General features: G+C 35.7%; 1 long non-coding RNA gene across 1 annotated transcript; it reads left to right on the top strand.

Annotated features, from left to right (window-relative positions):
• The first annotated feature begins 3,715 nt into the window (after positions 1–3,715).
• LOC129423547 (uncharacterized) lies at positions 3,716–6,752 on the top strand. Its single transcript, XR_012369271.1, has 4 exons — positions 3,716–4,239; positions 4,668–4,710; positions 5,691–5,789; positions 6,597–6,752. It is a non-coding gene; the product is annotated as an uncharacterized lncRNA (long non-coding RNA).
• Positions 6,753–13,279: the final 6,527 nt, after the last annotated feature.

Genomic DNA, 13,279 nt, shown 5'->3' with positions numbered 1-13,279 from the left:
TGTTATGCAATGTTCTTATACAATTTCATTCACAGTCAGTTTCTAGTAAATAGTAAGTTGTAAAGATAAGGAAGGAAGGAAGAAATAAATGTTACATAGCTAAAATACATCATTAGTACTACATCTGATAGTGATGTAATGTAAAGATGTGCTCAGGTGTGACATTGATGCTGATGTGGAGATGAATGTATATGTGATGAGACTTGCATATCTGGAGGCAGGTTAATGTGGTTATATGTTTATTACAAGCATTTTGTTACTGAGAAAATTGAAACATTTTATTGCATTTGTTTACAGATTGCATTTTTTTTTTTCACATACAAGATGCTTTTATCCAAAGCATTCTACTGTTCAGTGCATTTAATGCATTTATCCTCGAACCCACACCCTTTGGACTGCTAACACAATGCTCTGAGCTGGAAGAATAACTTTAAATTACTTTTAAATACACTATTTTTGATGACTTGTTTTATTGTAAAAGATAAAGCTGGAAGCTACTGTCTGTGTTGGAGTAAAGAAGTCTGAGATCCTGTTTTGCTTGCTCTCTTTTCACCCTGGTCTATTTCTCCTCCTCACACACAACTGTCATGCAATAATTTATCATGGTCATGTTTCAAAGGGCAAGCACTTGGCCTTTATTGGCTTATACAGAGGCAACACCTACTGTGTGATTGGATGAAGGGAGAGGAGGGTGAGGCGGCGCTTTGGGGGCGGGGAGAGGTTGTAAATTAAAATGTCTTTTTATGTGTTGTTCCAAGAATTGCATCCTCTGTACATTAGCAGGAATGCACGACCCTCTTTGGCATTGTATAGATTGTAGGAAATTAAGTTTTAATGATCTCCAATCTACAAAGTCCCACCTTCAGCCCACCCTCACGTAATGCACTGTTATTCACTGTGTGCCTCATTAGACAAATGACTATGAACTATGAACAGAATGTGAAAAACACCAGTACACTATTATGTGGCTTAACATTTTAAGTCTTACTGTCAATAAAAATTTGAAAGCTTTTTTGACAAAAAAAAACATATAGCATGAATTGTCACAAATTCGACTCACATAGATAAAAAATAGATTAATCAATAAATCAATGGATTCTTCTGTATGGTCCAAGTGATTTATCAGTGGTGTTTATGTCTGAGGGTCATTTAAGGTTGTAAAAGCCATGGCTGTGGTCAGTTACAGGGCAGATCCTGTTTTTCAAGAGCCCCCACTGCAAAAAAAGATCATTATATTACGCAGTGTTTTTGTCTTGACTTCCAATATCTTAACATTCCTAAAACAAGAAATACTCACTTGAGAAGCAAAAGCATTTATGTCTTAATTTTAAAGAAATCTATCAAAAATTTGTGAAGGTTTTTATTCAATTACATTATTTTTTTTAGTCCATTGGAAGTCAGCCTTTTCTTGTTAAAAGACAACCCAATATTTTTTCAGATTTCACTAAAAGCAATACATAATGATGTATAATATGCTCATCAAGTAAACAAATCCCTGAAAATGTAAGGATATTTAGATTTTTTAAAAGTACAATATGTTGTTGTCTGGCTTGTCCTTGCCTTATTATATTTATACTGCAATACTGACATCTATTGGTCAAAACGAGTCTTTGTTTACGGCTCTTTAAATATTTTTTTATATTGACAAAAATCATTCAGCCATGCCATTGGTAGTTTGGTTAATTTTCGTAAGTTAAATAAAATTTGTGAACGTATTATGTAAGTTTGTGAATAAATATTTGTTGTCGGATGCCAAGTATATTGCAACGAAAATTAAGAGCATTCCGGTATTGGATTAAGCTAACTCTGGTTATTTTAAATGTGATCTAAACTGAGGTGGAAATTTGATTTGGCCAGATACCACAATTTAGGGGCGGTTTCCCAGACAGGGCTTAAGCCTAGTCCCAGACTAACTTAAATGTTAGTGTTGTTTGTTTTATTTGGATCCCTATTAGCTTCGGCATGAGCTAAAAGCTATTCTTCCCTGCTGAAAAAAACAGCTAAAACCAGCTTAAGCTGGTCAAGCTGGTTTTAGCTGGTTTAAGATGGAAATAGCTGGTTTTAGCTGGTCTCCCAACCTGGCCAGGCTGGTCAAGCTGGTCTCCCAGCCTGGTCATGGTGGTCTCCCAGGCTGGTCAAGCTGGTCTCCCAGGCTGGTCAAGCTGGTCTCCCAGGCTGGTCAAGCTAGTCTCCCAGGCTGGCCAGGCTGGTCAAGCTGGTCTCCCAGCCTGGCCGGGCTGGTCTCCCAGCCTGGCCAGGTTGGTCAAGCTGGTCTCCCAGGCTGGTCTCCCAGCCTGGCCATGCTGGTCAAGCTGATCTCCCAGCCTGGCCAGACTGGTCAAGCTGATCTCCCAGCCTGGCCAGACTGGTCAAGCTGATCTCCCAGCCTGGCCAGACAGGTCAAGCTGGTCTCCCAGCCTGGCCAGGTTGGTCAAGCTGGTCTCCCAGGCTGGTCTCCCAGCCTGGCATGCTGGTCAAGCTGATCTCCCAGCCTGGCCAGACAGGTCAAGCTGGTCTCCCAGCCTGGCCAGGCTGGTCAAGCTGATCTCCCAGCCTGGCCAGACTGGTCAAGCTGGTCTCCCAGCCTGGCCAGGCTGGTCAAGCTGGTCTCCCAGGCTGGTCAAGCTGGTCTCCCAGCCTGGCCAGGCTGGTCAAGCTGGTCTTCTAGCCTGGCCAGCTTAAACCAGCTAAGACAAGCCAGCCTGACCACCAAGCAGGCATGACCAACCTTCAACGTTGACATTGATACAATGTTGAAACAACGGTGAATGGTAAACAGTTGCAAAAGGTTAATACAATGCTTAAAAATCAACGTTGAAATTTGGTTGAAATAATGTCAGTACGGTGAATGGTAAATGGTTGTTTTATGACATTTTAATTTGTGAATCCTTTAGATAAAAATGTAAAAACTCATTTTATGAAAATACTTATATTTTTAAAATTTAACAAAAGTAATTGATCAAGTTAAAAATATATTAGACACATGCAAATAAATCATCTTTGTATCTTTATTTTTCCCTTTCAAAACAAGTGCCTTTTTGGTAAAAAATGTTTTAGGTTGCTCATATTATATAAAGTTTAAGAAGCTACAAATATTTTATGTATAACATTGATTTTAACACTGGTGGGGCATGTGATTTCCATATGATGAATTCAGGAGATGGATTAGGCTATTTTTGTAAGCATTATTATGGTTGTTTTATTTTTAGTATATTTTCATCACAATGTCTAAAATATAACGTTTCAAATATAAATTTTAAGAATACCATTAATAATGTAATAACATCCAACCTTTTCTCGGCTTTCTTTACTGTGCCACAAACAGCTCCCTCAGCCTTTTGTAAGCAAAACATGCCCATGCGGTGTGGGCAGGGCAGGGCAAACTCACACCACATCCCAAATGGGCCCCACACAGGGCCCATATGGGCAAGGCGAGCGGGCTCCTTCTGACTTTGCCCTTTTGAGCCCCATGGGGGTTTTTAGTGGGCATGCCCACAGAAAACCCACACATGCCCCATATTTTTTTTAGCTAGCCCCCATTAGTTTGCCATTAATCATAGTAGGGCCTAATAATTTTTTTTAAATATTTTAATTATTAAAATAAGTATTATTATTAAATTATTAAAATAATTATCATTGGTTGTTATTATCTTAGCAGATACTGTAAGTTTTTTATGTTTATTGTTGTTGTTAAATCAAAAACCAGTTACTACACTTTTATTATAATAAAAACATTTCTTTTATTTTTTTATAAAGCTCTGTCCATTTAGAACAAAATGTGCATGCATGTTTATGAAATAATTGAACCCACCCTCGGATGAAGATCTAAAAAGCTATGTTTTAAAAGCACAATATTTCAGTTTATTTTAATAGAAGAAATATTTATTGTTAAACAAGTTCTAATTTTCAGTTCCGTCTGGACGTGGGCCATCTTTTTTACCATCTTTATTGTTTTTTTAACATTTTGTCTTTTGTTATGTGTTATTAGCTATGGTTATTAGTCATGTTCGACTTCATGCTGCGCTGCGAGAACCGACATCATACGTTGATGACGTCAATGTATCGCGAGAGCGAGTCAAGAATTACACTCTCGCGGTACATTGACGTTATCAACCTGTCAGCGCAGCAAGAAGTCGAACACACGTATTTGCGGGCGCGCGCCTCCGTCCTCGTGAGTTCAAAGTGGATTTTAACCGTTTACCTCAGACGACAGTTTTCATTTCTATGGCAAATTCTAAGGTAAGTTTTTATTAATTCCTGGTTAAGTCATTAAAATAAGTTCACAGTTATGTTTGTTTTGTTTTTAGTAACAGTTAATTCGATATGACTCAAATATTCTGAACTTTAATGTTGAATGTTGATGCAGTGGTTTGACTGTGCTCGTGACGCATCTGAGCTAATGTAGTGAGATCTTTTATTTGTCTTTAACGTTACCTTCTATAAAAATGTGTTATCCTCGTTCTTCAAATTTATTTGACATTGTTTAGTTAATTATAACGCAAGTTATTTAAATGTAGGGTTTGACGCGTAAATGTAAGATTATTTAACTTACAGTACGGGCACAGTTTACAGTAACGTTAGCCTGTTAAAACTGTTAAGAATTTAAACAGAAGCCATCAATTCTGGATTAATAACTATTGTATATTTATGTTCACTTTTCTTTACAGGTCATTTTCTTGTTGTGTTTTGATGTTTTCCATTGGCTGAAGAGTAAGTATTACTTTGTGTTTATATTTGCATCCAAAACACAAGTGCTCAAAAAGTGCATATCTGGTTTATCATTGTCATTAGGAAAATATAAGAAAATAGTTTAGGATACAATGGTTATTGTTCAGCACAGCAATTCATTTTTTTTGTATGTCACTACTCCTTCTACAGTATGTAGGCTTACATATTTCAAACCCTTTGTTTTCAATAGACAGAGACAAAAGTTAATTCATAGTTCAGAGTGGATGTTGACATAAGTTTTAGAGAGGCTTCATATTGACATATAAAATTGGTCTTTGTGGTGGTGTACATAACAGCATTATTTTCTATCTTTATGTATTATGGTTTTAATCATAATTTTTTAAATGATGGCTATGTCCATGAGCTACCACCCACCATTGTAACGCACCACCAAGCTAGCATGTTGTAATAGAAATCAATCATTTACAATTTATTTTTGAAGCATCTCCCCTACAACATGACAATGCATTTAGTATTTGTTTTGTATTCAGGTCAAATTCTACTAATCATAATAACTAAGATACAGTGTTTTGTATTTCACAATTTATATTTTCTTTTGAAAAGGGGCCATTATTTGTTTTTTATTTTATTATGTGTTTTATATTGTAGGCAGATTACCATGCAATTTGAAGAAGTGTGATAAAATACACAGAGATGAAGTCATGTGTCTTTCCAGATGCCCAATCTGTACCACTCAAAAAGTAATGAAGTGACACTGTACCATGACAAAAAATGTAAACATTCTTTATTTCTTTCAAAGTTGTACTTGGGCCACAGTTTTTTGTATTTCTAACAAAAACATTACATTTATGATTGTATTCTAATGAAATACGTTTTTCTTTTTATGAACTTTATCAAACGCAATGATGGCTAAGATGAGCCTGAAGATTACCTGTGGTAAGTTTGTAAAACATATATTAAAAATAGGACCAGACCAGTATCTAATCAAATTTTTTGATCAGGTCGAGATGTCTGCTAACAAGATGCCTTGTTGGTCTGGGCGAGTTTGAAGTCTCTCACAGACAGTCCAGAAGGTCTGGAGTCCATCTTAGCTTTTATTGGTAAGGGACTGCACAAAAGGCTGTTTGACCCACACGTAAAGCAACCAGTCAATGTTTGCTCTGTTCAGCATCTCTTTGGGGGGGGGGGGGGGGGTTAAAGTTGATATGACCTAAGTATTCCGACCCTTTACTCAGTACTTAGTTGAAGCACCTTTTGAAGTAGCAGTTACAGCCTCCGGTCTTTTTGGGTATGACACAGCAATCTTTGCAACTCCTGGATTTATTTTTAACGAAAGCGATCAGAAGCACCATTCACTTCTATAGTATTCTTTTATCCTACTATGGAAGTCAATGGTGCTTCCGGACAGTTTGGTTACAGACATTCCTCAAAATATCTTCATGTGTTCATCAGAACCCATCAGCAACCATCAAGAGAAAATGGAGGCAGCTGAGCTAAATTGCAGATATTGATGCAAATGATCTGTATAATGTAAATATAATATTAATTTTTTCATACATTTGCAGAAGTTTCTAAAATTCAGTTTTTAGTTTGTCATGGGGTATGTATTGTAGATTTATGAGGAAAATATCTAAACAATTACAGTATCATGCAACCACCTTAAAATTTAAATGTGAAAGGGGTCTACCCTAAATACTTTCTGAATGCACTGTAGGTGATCTTGATTGAAGCTTATTGTCACCGTAAACACAACAGCTTTCTTCCTTCATCAGATGGCTATGCTATGTTTCTAGACAGACCATTAAAGAACACACACACACCCTGATGTGCAATAACAAGATTTTTTTTATACATGGGCTAAAAATGCATCATTTTTGAAAATGAAATAACTTTTGTTTTCTCTTTAGATGCTTTCATCGGGTTTTAAGTACAGTATGAGCCAGAATGGAAGGGTGTTGGTGGCCATAAGAAGACTGTGAGCTAAACCTACAACAAAATTCATATTTGCAGTTTTCCTATATATTTTTTTCTATTCAGATGAATAAAATGACTTTTAAATATTATTTTGTTTTCATATTTTATGTTTTTATTCTGTATTTGGAATATTCAACTTCCGCACTACTAACTGGAAACCTAACTGTTTGAAAGAATTTGTTTTTATCTATAAAAGATCAATTTTAACAGCTGCTTTCATGTTTATTTAGAAAGGGTAGGCACATGCCATCGTTCACATTCAAACTTTACCTACTTTAGGTGTTTAGTTTTATGGATGGGGTTGTACTGTAGGTAATGAGCAGCAAGTTGCATTCTTGTAATAATTATACTAAAAACATGATATGTACAGCAAATCATTTGGTGCGTATTGAAATTTAAAGTGAAAATCTATATTTAGTGTTAAAAAGTGCGTTAAAACTGCTTTGCGATCTCAACCTTGATTCACCTATGTTGAAAGTGTGACGTTGAAACAACATTGATATGTTGTGAAATCAACATTGAAACAACGTGAAGTCAACTTTGATTCACTTTGCAAAACCAAAAGGTAATTCAACGTTGATGCAACTTTGGTCCCTGACGTTGATTCAACGTTGAAATGCCGGCTGAGAAGCTAAGACCAACCTAAACCAGCTAAAACCAGCCTGGCCAGCCAAGACCAGCTTAAACCAGCTAAAACCAGCCTGGCCAGCTAAGACCAGCCATCCTGACCAGCTAAAACCAGCCTGGCCAGCTAAGACCAGCCTGACCAGTTTAAACCAGCCTGGCCATCTTAAACCAGCCTGACCAGCTAAAACCAGCCTGACCAGCTAAGACCAGCTAAAACCAGCTAAGACCAGCCTGACCAGCTAAAACCAGCCTGACCAGCTAAAACCAGCCTGACCAGCTAAGACCAGCCATCCTGACCAGCTAAGACCAGCCTGACCAGCTAAAACCAGCCTGACCAGCTAAAAATTGTCGCCAAAACCCCTCTTAAACCAGCATGATAACACCAGCTATGACCAGGCTGGGAGACCAGCTAAAACCAGCTTGACCAGCTTAAGCTGGTTTTAGCTGGTTTTTTCAGCAGGGTTCCTGGAGTCCTATAATCTTTTCATGTGACAATACATTTACCACATCACATTACTCACATTACACACATCACTCACATTACACACATTTAAAATTAACATTTGACACAACAAAATAAAAATAAATCTCAGAGTAGATCTAAATCAAAAATAAAATAACAAGTGACCTCTACCAGAATCTCTCTAAATTAATGTTAAATATTTAAAGGTAATATTTCTTCGATGATATTTTAAAACCATGATAAGTATTTTGTTGTTTGATAATATTTGGGAGAGAATAGGCTTTATGCCCAGCTGCACTACTTCCTGAACTTCAGCCAGCTCCTTGTTTCCTGTCTGCCATTATTGGACAAACTGATTATCCAGGTGTGCCTGACCTCAGTAGTCACAACAACAATAATCAGACACACCTGGATTAATCAGTTTGTCCAATAATGGCAGACAGGAAACAAGGAGCTGGCTGAAGTTCAGGAAGTAGTGCAGCTGGGCATAAAGCCTATTCCATTCAAACATAGCTCTGTACCTGACTGAACGTTAAATTGATTTGGTCTTCACTATAGGCAAAATAAAACTACATTCTATTGCATGCCTTGTTGGATAATGATGTGTATCAGTACTAAAGAATGATTTTGTATATAAGGTCTGATGTTTAGTTTGTTATAACTTAATATAAAAAACCCATTAGTGAATACACAAATCTGTTTTTAACTTTAAACCATGAAAGGCTTTCATGCATTTTATCAACATTTGATCTAAACCCACATGAAAGAGCCACACGTGCTGCTTTGTTCTGAATCAGTTTTTTATATTAGTTGTTGAATTACTAGACTAAACCACAGAGCAATAATCAAGGTGTGAAAAAACAAAGCATTAAGTACTTGTTTAATGGTCTGTGGTGTAAAAATATCTTTCACACCTTTTAATAACAGACAAAGTGTTTCCCATTTAAATTTTCTGAACATGCATATCCCAAAACAATCATTACTCCCAAAAGTTTAGCCTCTTCTCTTTGCTCTAGATGTTTTTCGTCTATAATGAGTTTAAGTTTTGGTTTGGAAAATAAGGAATAAGAAGTTCCAACCACTAAACAATTAGTTTTAGATACATTGAGAATCAATTTGTTACTTCTTATCCAGTCCACCACTGACTGTAACTCTCTTTGTAATTTTGCATTTAAATTGTGCATTAAATGTCTTCACTGAAAACAACTTGCTCTGACATATCTTAACATATATCAGTGCGAGTGTGATTTTCCAAAATAAATTGCATAATAGACACATTAATTGATAAGTGTGCAGCTTGAAGCCTTGGCGTATTGTACATTTTTAATAAAAGCTCTCTATACAAGAATAACAAAAACAGTAATGAACGTTCATGTCAATTTTGCAATAGATGTAGACACCCAGCTAACAATTTTTGGTTCCCAAAACGTTTCCTTAACGTTAGTTTTTGGTTTCCTTAACGTAATTTTCCAAGGTTTGTTTTTGGTTAGCCAGGAAAATTTTCTTTACAGAAATAGAATGTTATTTTTTAGGTTATTTTAAAAGTAACCACCCTGCAACGTTATGGGAACGTTATTCTATGGTTCCAAAAAATAAAATAAATAACCATTAAAGAACGTTTTGTACAAGTTATGTTTAGGTTCTTTAAAAAAAATAACCACCCTGTAATGTTATGAGAACATTATGTTATGGTTCCAAAAAATAAATAAATAAATAAATAAAATAACCATTAGAGAACGTTCTGTATAAGTTATTTTTAGGTTATTTAAAAATAGCCACCCTGCAACGTTATGGGAACGTTATTTTATGGTTGCAAAAAAAACCATAAAAAGGACGTTCCCAGGACGTTATTATTTGGTTCCAAAAAAATAACCAAAAACTAACGTTATGGTAACGTTCTGTGTTTTACTGTTAACATTATTCTATATTAATATACATCATACACTAAAAATATACATTTATATAACATACAGAATGTGGCTGTATATTTGCAAGCGCTTGTCGAATAACTTTGCACCATTAGCGCCACCTACAGTAACACACGTGCAAAAACAACCCTTCTCCACAGAACGATATTAAATGTTGTTGAGTCAGGCTAGACTGGACGCGAAAGACAAACATATGCATTTTTATAGTCCAATAGAACTACACATTTTATGAAGAAAAAAAAAGTTTAATTTTAGTTGTCTGCAATTAAGTTGGGATAAGAGAAAGTAGTAACCTACTACGGCTAGAAAGTAACCACTTCAGCTGTATCAGGCATTTTTTGTTGTCTGCCACTAGATGGCGCGCAGATGTCATTAATTCAAGAGTCAAAAATTTCACCCATTTCTTTAATGAATATTACAATACGTCATAGCAGCTCACAAAACGTTATGTGACAAGTAATAATATATTTGTTAATTAACAAAGAGAATAAATTATATATTTACATATTCATGTTTGCATGTACGATTGTGACATATTAACTGTAGTATACCCTACTGAAAAATCCAGACCAGCATAAGCTGGTTTAGGTGGCAGTAGCTGGTCTAAGCTGGTCCTCCCTGCCTGGCAAAGCTGGTCAAGCAGGTGGGTCAGCTGGTCTTCCAGCCTGACCAGCTAAGTCCAGCTAGACCAGTTTAAAAAGTGGGCAAAACACAGCTAGCTTGCTACACCAGCAATACCAGCTAAAACCAAGCAGGGAGACCAACTAAAACCAAGCTGGGAGACCAGCTAAAACCAGCTCACCAGCTAAAACCAGCTCACCAGCTTATGCTGGTCTTAGCTGGATTTTTCAGTAGGCTATGCACACACATCTCAGTACAGAGAAAAACACATCTATAGAGCTACAGTATAGCCGCGTGAATATGAGAAAGTAAAGATGTAAAGTGTCGAACAAGTTCCCACGAGAAAGCGCCAATCGTGTGCCTTACTGCCGGAAATAATGGTTTTGTGGTTTGAGTTTTGCGTAAAGCTCGTTGCATCTGCTGATCTGAAATCAGTGACTGCCTTGTCATCAGATAATGCCAAAATGCTATGTTTGCTATGCTATTGAATAACTTGTCTATTGTCTTTCACGTTTTACAAATCACACCCGAAATCTAGCACTTGCATGTGATCTTGTGAACAAGGTCATATATAGGTCAAGTAAGTTTGTTAAAGGGATAGTTCACCCAAAAATAAAAATTGTGTCATCATTTACTCACTCTCGTGTTGCTACAAACCCGCAAACATTTCTTTGTTCTAATGAATACAAAGGAAGATATTTTGAGAAATGTTTGAGAAATATCTTCCTTCGTGTTCATCAAAACAAAGAAATGTATACAGGTTTGTAACAACATGACAGACTTTTTCTTTTTGGGTGAACTATAGGCTACCTTTAACCCCTCTGAAGTCTGAGAATCGTGCCCAACCACAGCCACTAAAACCCTTTTGCAACCTCACAAACTCTAGTATGATGTTTTAGTAGCCTGTTGCATGTGAGATGTTAAGGGAAACTTTTTCTTTGCAAATGATAATGCTCCAAATTGTGCCTGTAATAAACAAACACTAATACTTTAATTGTTTTTCAATATTGCTAACAAATGCTCACTTGACTTGAGAAACTACAGTAATAAACATGAATTGTCTTTTGCACAAAGGTCAATGTGCTCTGTTACACACAAAAGAAAGTAGGTTATCTTGTAATATTAACATAGCCCTATTTCTATATTGTAATAATTAATATATTTTCATTTCTTCTACTCTATTAAACATTATTAGTAGTTAACTTATTATTAGACTTTGGAGGGTTTATGCAATGATCCTTTGACTCTTCCGTGTTTACTTTCTCCATGATGGTCTGCCCCTTAGACCCTATATGGGAGACTTAAAGATGTCTGTATTCCCTTTAGGAATAAGCTGTTTCTTTTCCATCCACATATTTGGTGAGAAAAACAACTTATTTACATATCAAAAATAAACAAGATTTACAAACTATACTCCATCAATATTAATATTTAATGATATGCACAGAAGTAACACCTCTACTTGATGAAGAATAGTTTTTTTAATTATCTTCCTAAACTTTTACTATAATAAAGTAATAAAGTTTGTTTACTCTTAGGAAATAAATGACAATTATTTATTTTAAATGGTTAAATTTAGTTGTCTCCTGCATTTATAAGGTAGGCATTAAAATAGCTGAAAGGTCAGTTCAAGAGAAGAAATCCAAAATATGATAAAGATTGAAAGACAGATAAAGGCTGAGCCAGAAAATGTATAATCATTGTTGGCTCAAAACATAAAGCCAGTTTACTATAGTGAATATTACAGTGATTTATACTGATCAGGCATTTACAAAAGGGACAGCAACATTACAAAAGTCTTGTATATCATGTTAGATGTGTAGCACTCTTTACATATTTGAATCCCAATGTGTTAGGCATTGTTTTCTGAGATTTTGCTCAGATTATTTTTTACAGAAGATATTTCCAGGAGCTAGTTACGTAACATATTAGTTTGACCTCAATCTACTGACAGATTTCATCATGTCTGTGACATAGTTTAAAATATGAAACATCTATTGTCACGCTAAAACATTTACTAACGTTGTTACAAACAGTTTGGGTCCAAAATGATAAGAATTTTCAATTCCTTATTTGTTCGTCACCTACAAATGAAATGAGCACAATGACTTGTATACTGAAAACAGTATTTCCCCTTTAATTGTGGATGCAGCACGCAGCCACTTTTGAAGAACAACTTTTCTAATCCCAAAATTATATATTTTCGTTCTTCACTTTTTCCTCTTTACAAAATGGACAATGTTTTTATTCTGTAAATTCTTAGAAAGTCATCTCTCTTATCTTATGTGGGCGCATCATAGCTAGAAACCCAGCGTGAGCTTGCTTAAATGCTCCTGTATAGCTCAGTGGTAGATCAGTGTGTTAGCAGCGCAAAGGTCATGGGTTTAAACCCAGGAAACAGACACAAAATTACAAAACAGATTACAAAAAATAAATGTATATCTTGCAATGCATGCAAGTTGCTTTGGATAAAAGAATCTGGCAAATGCATAACATTGCAACCCAATTCCTCATATCCAAAATTAATGCATTCTTAAAACAAGACCTGATATTTGTCACATTATCCAGATAGTAAAAAACATAAAATGCAGTCTTTTAATATCTGGATGTTAGAGCATTTTTTGAGGTCATTACCATTCATACAAAAGGACATTCACATCTCTTACTCAAGGTTTAACCCATTACATTCTCTTCTATGTCCGTGATCAATGAATAAACACCTGAATACAATATATATATATTATTTATTAATGCCTTTGGCTTTCTCTTTACCCCAGAAGCTTTTGAAATTATGCCTTTGCACGTTTAGTGTTTAAATATTAATTCCTTATATGGTAATTTGTGTGTTTTGGCACTACAGAGGTCTATTTGTTTTTGGCCAGCAGTGTTATGGTCTTACGGGACACGGAGAGGACGGGATCGGAATGTTCTTAAAGCCTAATTATTGTCATTTAAAAAAAAACGTATTCTGCGTACC

Source organism: Misgurnus anguillicaudatus, chromosome 4 (assembly GCF_027580225.2).
Source record: "Misgurnus anguillicaudatus chromosome 4, ASM2758022v2, whole genome shotgun sequence".
NCBI lineage: Eukaryota > Metazoa > Chordata > Actinopteri > Cypriniformes > Cobitidae > Misgurnus > Misgurnus anguillicaudatus.
Note: the sequence above shows the minus strand (reverse complement) of the source record. Positions and strands in the feature narration are given on the sequence as shown.